The sequence below is a fragment of the Cephus cinctus genome, unplaced genomic scaffold, assembly GCF_000341935.2.
Source record: "Cephus cinctus unplaced genomic scaffold, Ccin1 Ccin1_scaffold0806, whole genome shotgun sequence".
Classification (NCBI taxonomy): Eukaryota; Metazoa; Arthropoda; class Insecta; order Hymenoptera; family Cephidae; genus Cephus; species Cephus cinctus.
Genome location: NW_014333403.1, coordinates 203,168 through 215,148, shown reverse-complemented (window position 1 = coordinate 215,148; position 11,981 = coordinate 203,168). Strand labels below are relative to the sequence as shown.

Sequence of the window (11,981 nt, the reverse complement as noted above, 5' to 3'; positions counted from 1 at the left end):
AAAAAAAAAAAAAAAAAAAAAAAAAAATCAGAAAATCTTTAATAAGGCCAGGTACGTCAAGATTTTCATTATCTTATCTTTAATTAGATACTCGTTTGACTTACGAGATAACCATCTTTTATCTATTGCAGTCGATCTGCGTAGAGATTCTCCTTATGCTCCTCGAGGGACATTCAAACTCGGAAGTCTCCTGCGACTACGTCCTCTGCCAAAGGAAGTTATGCCGGCGTCCGTCGGCGCCTTTGATGTACCTTCGAACAGAAACACCTGTGACTTTACTATTTGACTATCATTCCGAATGGCGCGCACTACGTGGCTACTGAATTCGTGGCGGAGCGCCTCGCGCTTGGCCATTTGACGCGAAGTTGCAGCGTGGTCAGGAATTATTTATAAGAAAGAGATCAGGCCGTGCCGATAACTACGGCTGCCTCACGCTAATGTCGCGCACCGCGTGCAATACCAAAGCGGTGCCATTTCGGGGGCACCGAACGAAAATTCCTACCAACCGGCGGCCGCGTGATTTTTCCCTGAAATCAAAAGAAAATTTTCAATGAAACTCGTTGCGCGAGCATCCACGTTGCTCCTCGTCTTGCACAACCTGCTTCCTGGTGCTCGTAGTCACGGAACGTTCTCCACGTTATTTCTACATCCACCGCAAGAAGCGGCTGACTCCTGGAGGTCATAGAAGCCTGTGCCAGGCGTTATCCTCAAGGCGTTAAATACAGTCCGTGCAAATTATCCATGAATTTATGGTAACCCCATAAACAGTATTTATATCGCATCTCCAGCATGTATTTATAGACGTCCATTATATACATCAAGGGCGGATTATTGTAATGGAGCCTCAAAGTGATTAGCCGATTAAATAAATACTTAAGGGTTATGTATTACCGACCGATCGTTATCGACCGTCCCGCGATACGGCTTCCATGTTAATCGGTCTGAATCTCTAACTCCCTTTGGCAGCGGGTATAGGCCCTTCCTCGACGAAGATGAAAAGAGGTGCTTTTCTTAAATTCAAAAATTTATTGATCCCTTTGAATTTCTATTTTAATTTTCCACGGTACTTACAACCCGGTATATTTTTAACGTCAACGCCAACGTCCCTGAAGTGCGCGCCAGGCCCTTTTTCAAATCGCCGGACGACGTGCCAAAAGATTCAGTGGCCGGGTTCGCTATGAAGTTGTCTTACGTAACGACCTGTAGGAACGGAAGGCAAGAACCGAGGATCTTACGACGAGGAAGGGAGGCGAGGGGAGCTCGTATAAAGTAAGAAAGAGGACAAGAAGCAGGCGGGGAGCAGGATGAGTCGGGGGGGAACCAGGTGAGACGGTTTTGCAGGGACTTGAGCCATGACCAACACGTCCCTGCCAGAAGATAAGGATCCCCTCGATCTGGATCACAACACATCACGTCGCGCACACACCGGAATTATTTTAAGTTGGCTTACTCGGCGTTACACGGGGTATATACCAGGGAGAGATTTTAATCTCTCCATCGGAGCGGCATATGGGACCCTTCGTGGGACCACCGTCATTTGGTCGAGACTCACTAATTACCAGGGTTGCGCGAGCGTAAACCCAATTCCTAACCCCGGACGACATAAGGGAGATATCGGTAAGCCGATAGAGTGAAAAGTGGCAAGTCGCTATGCGAACGGTGAGAAAGTACCTAGTCACCGGGCCAGGCAACGATAATTCGCTAATGACGATTTTATACCGAATTTCAAGGTCGTTCGGTAGCTTGAAAATTTTATTAAAATTTTTTTTTTTCAAACTTACACGTAAATTAAAATTCTACAGAAACGTCGTCACGGGTGATTTTTACTGATCGGGATTTAGGCTAGGTACCTTTGGCCTACCTGTTACCGGGGTGGTTACCGTGCGAAGTCCTATGCCTTGGTAAAGGAGTATCGAGGTCTTGGCCTACGGGTTAGCAGATCCTCGGAGTAGCTAATGCAAGCAACCATTACTCGGATGGTGAGCCAATGGAGAAGATCCCCACGCCCCCATTGGAGTTACTCTGGCAAACGGCATGCAAATATATCGCGACTTCTCTCCTGCTGCGGCGAACTTGACTGTGGTGGTGAAGCGACGTCGCCGTTTTGCCTGAGCTTGCTCCCCGCCCCTAACCCGAAGGCTGGTATGCCTCGGCGATTATCAGTAAAGGCCCCGCTGTTTTTTCCATGGATCGTCGGTACCGCGACCTGGGTACCACTTTCGGTACGACTTCGGACTGTTGGGACCGGGTCGAAATTTGATTTTGAGTACCGATGGTCTAACGGAGAAATTGAATTTGAGGAGTGCGACTCGAGACCGTAAACGATGAACAATGATAAATACGAGGCATTCCACCGGCCCATTATAATCTTATTGTTGGTCTTGTTTCTCCCGTGCAGGTGGCGGTAGTGGGCAGCAGGGCCGACTAGGTGGATATAAACGAGTACGGGGAACCAAGAATCAAGAGAGTCCAAACCAACAACCGTATATATATACAGGCACCACTCTCGGGAGCCGAAGAACGGTAGATGCCACCGCAGAGATACTGATTATAAACTCCATTCCATTTGTAACGAGGTCCATCTATTTTGGCGCCCAGAGACTCCTTACGCCTTCTAGAACCTTCCATGACTGCTGGACTAGGGTAGCGCCAGATTTTAATACGATATACCTACATTATCATTCGTTTCGGTCCCGCTGGCTCTGTACGGCGAGGACAGGGTGAACCGTATTCCGCTGGGGCTTCCAGGAGGCTGTTTTCATAGGGATAGAACGTATCGAGGCTGAATTTTCTAATGGGTAAGGAAGGGAAAAAATGGATGAGAGGCTGAGAGAAAAACGCAAAATTCCTTGACCATGTTTAAAAAGTTGAGAAACCGAGTGGCATTCTTGTCGCGACAATAAAGAACATCCCTTAACGATGTTTTTTCTTATTTCATCCTTCTTGTATTCCGTTTCTCTCTTTCCTCTGGGACCGACTTTTCGGGAGCCATATTTCCCGATCGGGTCGCGCACAAATCACCGAGCGTTCTGGGGGTTGTTAAAGACGCAGGGGTCGTGAGAAACATCCCCGTGCTCTCGGTCTACGAGCTTACAGGTGGAGGACATGTCACCTTGCATTGTTTTAGGCATTCCTAACGGGAGACTCTTTCCTCAGGTAGACCATCTTTACGAGCGCTTCTCCCAGGATTTTTCGTAATTGGACGTAAATTTGAAACGCGTCTCGAAGTATCCCCTTTGAATATTTAAAAGCGATCGAGGGTGCTGGAATTGATTTTTCTTTCACATTTTCCTATTACTTTATTGTTAACCTTCGAAGGGCGCTCGGGTCGTGAGAGCCAATTTATTTAACCTGCCGACAGGTATAAACGCATATATACATGTGAATTGGACTTAACGCGAATCACGTACATCCGGAATCTACGATATATTGGCTACGAATATTTTTAAAGTTTCATTAGGATCACTGAGGAAGCCCATAACGTACGACCGTGTAAGAAATCGTTAGACACAATAACCCAGTACCGGCTGTGCGAAATTATTCGAAAATTATACTCAAGAAAAAAAAAAAAAGAAAAAAAAGAAAGGTAGGTTCGAGCATCAACGTCCAAAATCCCTCAGTTTGTTCGAAGACGTCCGAGCTAAATCTTTTTGACGTTTTAGGTAAAAACACGACGCGAAACCCAACCGCAGGTACGAATGGACCATTCGAAGTAGTCCTTAAATTTTCTTGGGAAAATAAAATTTTCTACTTTATTCGAAGGGGGTGTCTGCACGTCTACGTCTCCTCAAGCAGGTAGCTGTGTTCCTACCGTTTCTTAATTGGTCATGACAACCGAGTTAATTAGGGTAAATATTAATTTTTATACGCAACCCTCCTGGCTACCGTTCGTACTCCAAGCTATTAAAAAAAATTCAAAAATCGGTATCAACCAAAAAAAAAGTCAAGACGAGGCCGAAGAAAAAGGAAAAGCGTATATATATAATTCAACCCCTGTCGGGCATTATGGGAGACTCGTAGCTTCTTGTTAGTGTCTCCCTGTGTTCCAAGAATCGTCCCCTTTGAAAGTTTTAAGATTTCCTTTTTTTTTTTTTTTAACTACCTAACCAACCTCCAAATGTGCCTCGGGGTTGGCCACATTTATATATTACAGCAACGAGAGTAGAGGGCGTGACTTGAATTTTCAATATCACCTGCCATCGCATCTCCTTCCGTGAATTTTCCGCGTTCCGAAAACAATCAAAGTTGAGCCGCAATGGAACGTGAAGAGGGATAAAAGAAAAGAAAACCCATAAAACACTCAATCTACACGGTGTTAACTTTCAAAGTAATCGCAATCGTACGCACGACTGTACGTTTACGCTCGTCTATACGTAACAACTAATAACTGTATTTCCACCCTATTGATAATCGTTAATCGATCGTAGCTATTAGCTGGAATTACACGTTGCGTTTTCCCGAATAATATATATTTCCACAATAAATTACAAAACTCGTTACCAGATTACAAAGTCACCTCGTATAATCGTATCGGGTTGACAGGTGAAAAAAAAAAGGGAATAGAAAAGTTATATTATTTCATGGTGTCATGTAAACAGTTACTAAGGATAACCCTATGCACTGCGGCGCACGTGGGTCATATAGCTATACGACGGATCTGTCAAATCTGACAGCTGTCAAACGTTTGTTTTGGTTAATTACCATTAGACGATATTTTAGTAGAAATTGATCTACTGTACAGTCTTATAGGTGACGTCATGACAGCTGTCAAATCTGCCTGATGCGTTTGAGCCGAATGGGTCTTTAAGCATATAAAAAAAAAGTAAAACGAACAGTTAACCGTATAATAGACCATATTTAGCGAGATCATCAATCTATCATCTCCCATAGGTCCATGGCCCGTAAAAACCATCTAACCTACAGCATCGACGCGCGTATAAATATTACACACGTTAAACTACATAGAAATATAATACTCACGGTCCGGCCTATCCCATGGGGGCCTTAGGTCCCGAGCCGCGGGGGGTCCGAAAAACAGCAATCTCCTCTAGACAAATTGTAATATATTGGACGTTGTATCCTGAATTATATAGACACCCGGACAAAGATATACGCGAGCTACCGTCGCCAAACAATGGCTCCTCGTTCCGGTGCGATCGTCGAAAAACGATGAATTTCGAAGTTGCGGGGGTATGAAGGAAAAAAAAATACAAAAACAAAAAAAAAGCACAATCCCAGTAACAAGAATCTCGTGCGTTCTCAAAACCGCATAATTCGACCCCGTGCGTTCGTCAATGAAACTGAAATAACTATCGTTACAAGAACGACCCCCTTTTTCTCCTTCTCATATTGTTACCGCACAATTAGGCGACTGATCGAAAAAAAAAAGTTTTAACCTAAATTTCCTTCGGTCTCCCCGAAGACAATGATCGTCGGAACCTCCTGACGAATCGGTACCAAATTGGTCTTTTAATAAAACAGTTAAAATATCCCGAAGCAGAAATCCTTGGTTCGAGGCACGTAGCATCGCTTAATTCAGTAATCGGACGGTAATTACGGCGTTGAGCGATGTTCGCAAAAACAAGTGCTATGCAATGCTGCTTCCTAAGTGCTCAACGCATTCCCGCACGTAGGCAGGTATATAGTAACATTGCCATATCCACTTTGCGGTGCTCCACGTGTTCCGATTTGATAAGGAAGCCGACGTCCGTTTCTCGAGTCGTTCGCACGATTTACGCCCCCTTGTTTTTACCTGATTTTACGTTTCGTTCGTACCCCCACAGCCACCGGAAAGGACCAGTAGCCACCCGGCGGTACGATCGAGGATAATAATTTTTACTTTAACATAGCCCAATAGCCCGCAAATCATGATTCGAAAAGAAAAAAACAAAAATGAACGCTGTAAACAGCATTAAAATTATGCAAATGATCACGACGGCGATTGCACCCTATATAACTTGCTAAAGATGCTGCGGCGGTCCAGCAGCGTTATATTGAAGATAATGTGACCGGACTAATTTAAAGACGTCGACTTCTCCTCCCGTAGATCCTGTATACCTGCAGATGGCATTCTGACTGCTATCCTTTAGACTCCCGCTAACGAGGTCCTGCCACGGACCCAAAGGACACGGGACCCACGGGTCCTGTCAATTAAGGACACAGCTATACCGGTCCACGGTTCTACCTACCTCCGCATTTTTACTTTTTTTTTTCATCTTATTTTTTTCCCCTATTTTCTCTCTCTCTCTCTCTCTCTCTCTCTCTCTCTCTCTCTCTCTCGCTTTCTTTCTCTATTCGGAGATACAAGGCATTCAGTCGTCACCGTATATATGTATACACAGACGGCAAAACGGTAACCAAGGAAAAGTGTATGACGCAGAAGGCACTCTGTTTACCATCCAACCGACCTGACCTTTGACCCTCCCGACCTAAAGCCACGGAACGACTACGTAAATCAGAAAGCGAACAAATAAGGAAAAAAAAAAGAAAAAAAATAACTATACTTGCACGACATATTTTTTCTCTCGTTTCGTCCCATTATTTTTTATCCAACATTTTATCAATCTTTATTAATAATTCGATTGATCGATCGATACTCAAGAACCCGTCGTACCCTCGCGTTACATGCATCGGCTACTTTGCCAAAGAGGAAATTATATATATATATATATATATATATATATATATATATATACCAAAAATAATAAATCATTGCTGTTCACCTATAATTTTCCATCGCCATCTGCATTGTTAGTGACAATGGACATTTATTTGGACAGCCATAGCGACAACGATAATAATAATAGTCCGCGCGAACCCACCGCGCTCCAGGCCAAACAAAGTCCCGTGCGATTTTTTCGCGCCGTATATTTTTAAATTCCACACTAGTCAGTCTTAGAAACCGACTTCCCGTTAGAATCTAACAGCGTCGCACCCGCGAGTATAAATATTAAAAATCGTCCAGAGTATGGATGGACGATGAATAAATAAAAAAAAAAAAATCCCAGCGTAAATCGTTCGAATTCATAAAGACAGCTACCTCAGTCAAAAATATAAACGGGGGTGGTCCTTAATAACGATAAACATTGAAATCACCGTATAAACGCATGCATAGCAGTTAAAGGAAGAAGCCGGTATATCTCGTCCCAGCAATCTCTCATTATCATTCTCGACACTGTTCCCGCTCCCTCTTACGGGATCACTTGGTGCTTTTTCCTATGTACGCTAGATGGACTCCCAGTATCCCAGGTTAGCCTGGCTTATGGGAACCCGTGAGCTTTCAAGGAACAATTCCATGGAAAGATTTCTAGGTATTTTTTTTTTATTCCTATAAAATCACCTACGTGTATACAACTATATACGTATATATATATATATATATATATATATACAGCAGGTTCGATTGTAATAAATAAAAAATTTGTACGCGAATCGATAAAAAAAATTTGTTTTTCTCTTTAACGTCACGACAAAACAGTACGTATGTTTGCGGTCCGTAAGGCTTTTTATCTTTAGAGAGGATAATCCTTGGATGAGTCGGCAAACGAAATCCGGTCGCCTATATCCTGGGCGTACAATACGATTTATTTATTATGCAAAATCTATTGAATTGCGTGTGGTCAATTATATTATGTTAAGTAGAGCATCCGCGTTGTGTGACGTATCACACCGTGGGATCTAACGTGGTACCCTATTTCTTACTCTTAATAACGTATTGTGTCCGTGGCATATTAGGTTTATGCTAATGTCGAAGATGCTACGTTTCGTGATTGAATCTGGTCTGCAGCTACCTCGCGGTGATGCAAAGGCGTGGGATTTGAATCATTCGATAAAGGATATACATATAGATACGTGTACAGAGGATACCGGGGGATATTAAATGAAATTAATATATATATTTTTTAAATATCTTCAATTGAACTAGCTACGCCTATGCGCGTCCGTACTGGGCACGAACTTTGCTCTGATTTTTATTGATACTGGACCCAGATGCTGGGACGTAATCTCGACTCAGATTTGACTACTCTTGTCAACCCGCCTTAATGTAAGGCCGGTGCAAAGGCGTGGGACGTATATATATTTTTTTTTTTTTTAATGAATGGGGCTACCGCAAAAATTTATTCACGGCTTCCTTACTTTTCAAGGTCACCGTTCTAACCTCGACCTGTCGCCACTGTAGACTGCCATAACAAATATTAAGGCCAACGACCCATCTGCTGTATCTTAAATTGACCCGAGCATAGAAACGTGCCTGAGCAAACTTATTTTTACAGACTATATGTTTTTTTTGGTCTCAGCTCTCGGCAGCCTGTATTTCCAATCCCGTCGGTTGGTAGCGATTGATAATTTATGTAAACGCTATAACCCAGTGTGTGACGATTAAAAGAATAAGAAAAAATTGGCAGAAAGGTGGAAAGCCGCGTCTCGAGCTATTACGAGAATTTCGAGAGTTGAACCGGGTTTCTGTATCGCGACTTGCTTCCCTATAGGAATAACGAGCTACTGTTTTCAGTTGGATAATAAAGTATATAGACCATTGGGAATATATAGGGAAAATAAAATAAAACATGGTAGGACATATATATATATACAGTGTGTTAGTACCGTCTGGTTGGGCCCCTCGTGAAAGGGGGAGGACCCGCTTAACGAACGGCACTGTCCTATCCGCCATATTAGCATATAATACACGTTCGGCTACGCGTCGCTGACGCAGCTTGAAAAAAAATTTATCATAATTTTAGAAAAAAAAAAAAGTCGAAATCCACTCGCGTGAAATTTCAGGTCATTTGTATATTTGCATTCGAAAATTTGCGAGCTGTCAGAAAACACGTGGACGACGTAAATATAGAATGGGCGAAGGGAGAACGGACGATTGGATGGTGAAAAAAATAATTGTTTCTATACGGCTGATGGACTTTGGACCAAAAAAAAAAAAAAAGATGAAGCAGCGCACCAGGTGGGTCTGTTTTAAATGCATCAAACAGTTACCTAAGTAAGGTCCAAACTTGGGTGGACCAGGTGAGAGATGACCTGCCAAGTCTCAAGGTGTGGGTCAAACGGTTAATTATTATATTGCCTATTAACAAGGACTATCTTTCATTTTTAAGTATACCCACAATTTTCAAAATGGCATCCGGCATCGTTCGCTCCTCGGGACGAGGTTCAGTTTTTGTATTGAAAATGCAAATACGCGAGTCATTTAGCATTAACCATGGAATTATATATGTACTGCATCCATTACTATACACTGTACTACAAAAAGCATGTAAGCGTCATATGTGAAATCGTAAAAAAAAAATTTATACAGAAATAACGATGTGACATGTTCATAGAGTAAAATAGCGATACACGTCACTAATGCCATACAGGTATTTTGAGTCGTGCAGTAAATTAATCCACAGCTACCAGTTTCAGGCCAGATGTGTTTATACGATTGCATTATCGATCCCACGCGGATCGATATCTGTGTCGGCAAAAATTATATCGATTTAGCGTAACACGTGCGCCAGTGAAATGTTGTACCGATGCCGATCGTATACCTGCACGCGTTCTGGATACCCTCGATTGAATCGGTTCACCGGTGCAAAATACAGTCCATGTATATATATATATATATATATATATATATATACCAGTACGTATATACGTAACGACGCTATTGCGTAATAGAAAGAAAATTAGTTACAATCGAAAAAGCGTTGGTTTTACGTAAATAAATTTTTGTTGCAATTTTGAAAAAAAAAAGCTAGAAAAATACATATCGAGGGTCATGCGAAATACCGAAGTCATAATCATAACAAACCAGCTAACCATAATGCTCGCACTTGTGCTTCGCTGGTCATCCTTATGTTGACTTTAACCGTCCTCGTTAGCGCGTCCCGGGATCGTGAATATACATTATCTCGATGTACCCTGTGTCTAAAGTATCACGTGCCAAGTACGTTCCATAAGGGAAAAGCGTAAATGACAATTTTGAGGCTACGCGTCTTGTAATACGACGTAGTGGAGTTGATTGAAACAAAATTTATAAAACGTGATCGACGTCGATCATCATCGAGCAGGGTATCCTGCATTGAACTGCCCTTAAAATGGAGACTCTAGGGACTTCCGATTCTAATGAAGAACTTTGTGAGAGAAATACATAGGCATGGATAAGTATGCATTATTTATGAATTTATATAGTGTCATGTCGGTCCGATATGCTTTGCGAGGCCGAAAGGCATAGCGTGTCGGCATTCTTTTCGTAACGAGAGCTGGTCCAACTTTCCCTGAAGATAAAACAAAAGGGGGATGCCGTAAACTTTTACTTCTGAGAAGAAAAGGCCTTTCGAAGAACGCGGATCCCTACAGCATACCAAATCACGGGGCCAGTCTTTCCTAATCTTAATGACTGGTGTCAAGCTGATTAGCTCTTGTTTACATCGGACCAACTTAAGGAACTTTAGAACGCGGCGCGAGCTCGAGAAAGTAATGCCGTTTGTCACGATCGGTTAAAATATCGTCTTGTTTTATACTACTGACTATAACGTGTGCGTGTATATATCTTGAATCGGCCTCAAGGCATTTTGTACGTACTTTGTACACGCGTGCTGTCCGCCAACCACCCAAAAGATAGGCGCATAAAGTTTCTGCAGTGTCCTGGCCACTCGATTATCCAGTGCAGGTATTGTGAATTATGGCCGAGCGATCCGGCAACGTCGAAAGCGTCCCAAAAGGGGTAATAGGGGGAATAAAAGAAAAATTTGTAAAACTTCTAGCAACGTCCACGTGTACTTTATTCAACGTGGTAATAGGGATGGGTATTTTTTGGAGTAAAAATTAAAGAATTAAACAATACGAGGGAATTGACTATTCTCACTGATATCCAACGGCGTACAAGATCCGACGGCAGCTGACAGGCGGACCTCATCGCATTAATCCACAGCTGAAGACGGGTGGTTGGCCGTTCGGGATAAGGTAAGGGGGAATTCACACCATCCCTGAAAAGGACTGACTACCTTGGAAAGCCGCTAAAGGGCACTGAAATTTCCATGACGGTTCTACATCTCAATGAAGTAAGCAGCAGTTCTGCCTGACGTAAACGTATATATAGATACGTATATAAACGTAAACCAAGCGTGTATATAGATACGTATGTATATTTACCTAGTGAAAAAACATCTCTCGATTCAAACAACTTTATATTTTCACACGATACCTGCGGGATCGAGTAGTTAAATATTCCAAAGCACCTCATAATTTCGTGAAGAGATTCGCACAACGATTAGGGATATACGAGGTTCGTAGTGAGGGTGGAAATCAATAGGAGGAATACGTTGATAACTATGTAAAAAATTTTCAAAGTACTTTATACGGATAAACAATGATAAAAATTACGAGTCTTGTTGACTGTACGAATCAGTGATATTAGGGATAGCCGGCTGAGCGGATACAGAAATAGGAATTGGAGCCGTCGGTAAAATAGATTTTCCTATAGGGTAAAGACACATCGAAAGAACACAGCTGTGGAAAAATGGTAATATTAGTATAATGATAATAGTAACTTTAATTATAACCAGTATGTTGCTTCGTGTTTTCCGTTTTGACTTTCGATTTCGATATGAAATCTTGTTTTCGATTTTCCGTTTCGAGCGAGAGAAACGTAGGGAGAGTGAGAGAGATAGAGAGAACGGAGCAGGTATCCTTCAGGAGGGACGTGACCAGGCGCTAGACAATACTTTCCAGGCGTTTATAATGAATAGCCTTTTATATATTTTATCATCAACAGCTAAAAATAAAGAAGCGTCCCGGCGGTTTATTATTTCGTTTCGGTGAAGCTGTCTTGTTAGCGGGGCCAATGGAAGGCGTGCTCCCATGGACGCCCCACCGGGTACGGACCAATCGCGTCCAAGCGTCCTGGGAACATGCTACATCGCGTGTCGACGAGCACCTCCTCCTGGCATCGCTTCGCGTCGCGTGTTCCTCTACCTTAACCTCTTTTG

The 11,981-nt window shown here is 42.6% G+C and overlaps 2 long non-coding RNA genes across 4 annotated transcripts in view; one reads left to right on the top strand and one right to left on the bottom strand.

The window, feature by feature from the left end:
• LOC107270696 overlaps positions 1-11,981 on the bottom strand; it is a 14,784-nt gene that overhangs the window by 1,799 nt on the left and 1,004 nt on the right. For all 3 annotated transcript variants that reach the window (XR_001538406.2, XR_003060615.1, XR_001538405.2), the window contains one exon: positions 105-251. This is a non-coding gene — a long non-coding RNA (uncharacterized LOC107270696). The remainder of the gene's footprint in view (positions 1-104; positions 252-11,981) is intronic.
• The window catches only part of LOC112494788, a 20,768-nt gene continuing 19,661 nt past the window's right edge, over positions 10,875-11,981 (top strand). Inside the window, exon 1 of the long non-coding RNA XR_003060618.1 lies at positions 10,875-10,956. This is a non-coding gene — a long non-coding RNA (uncharacterized LOC112494788). The remainder of the gene's footprint in view (positions 10,957-11,981) is intronic.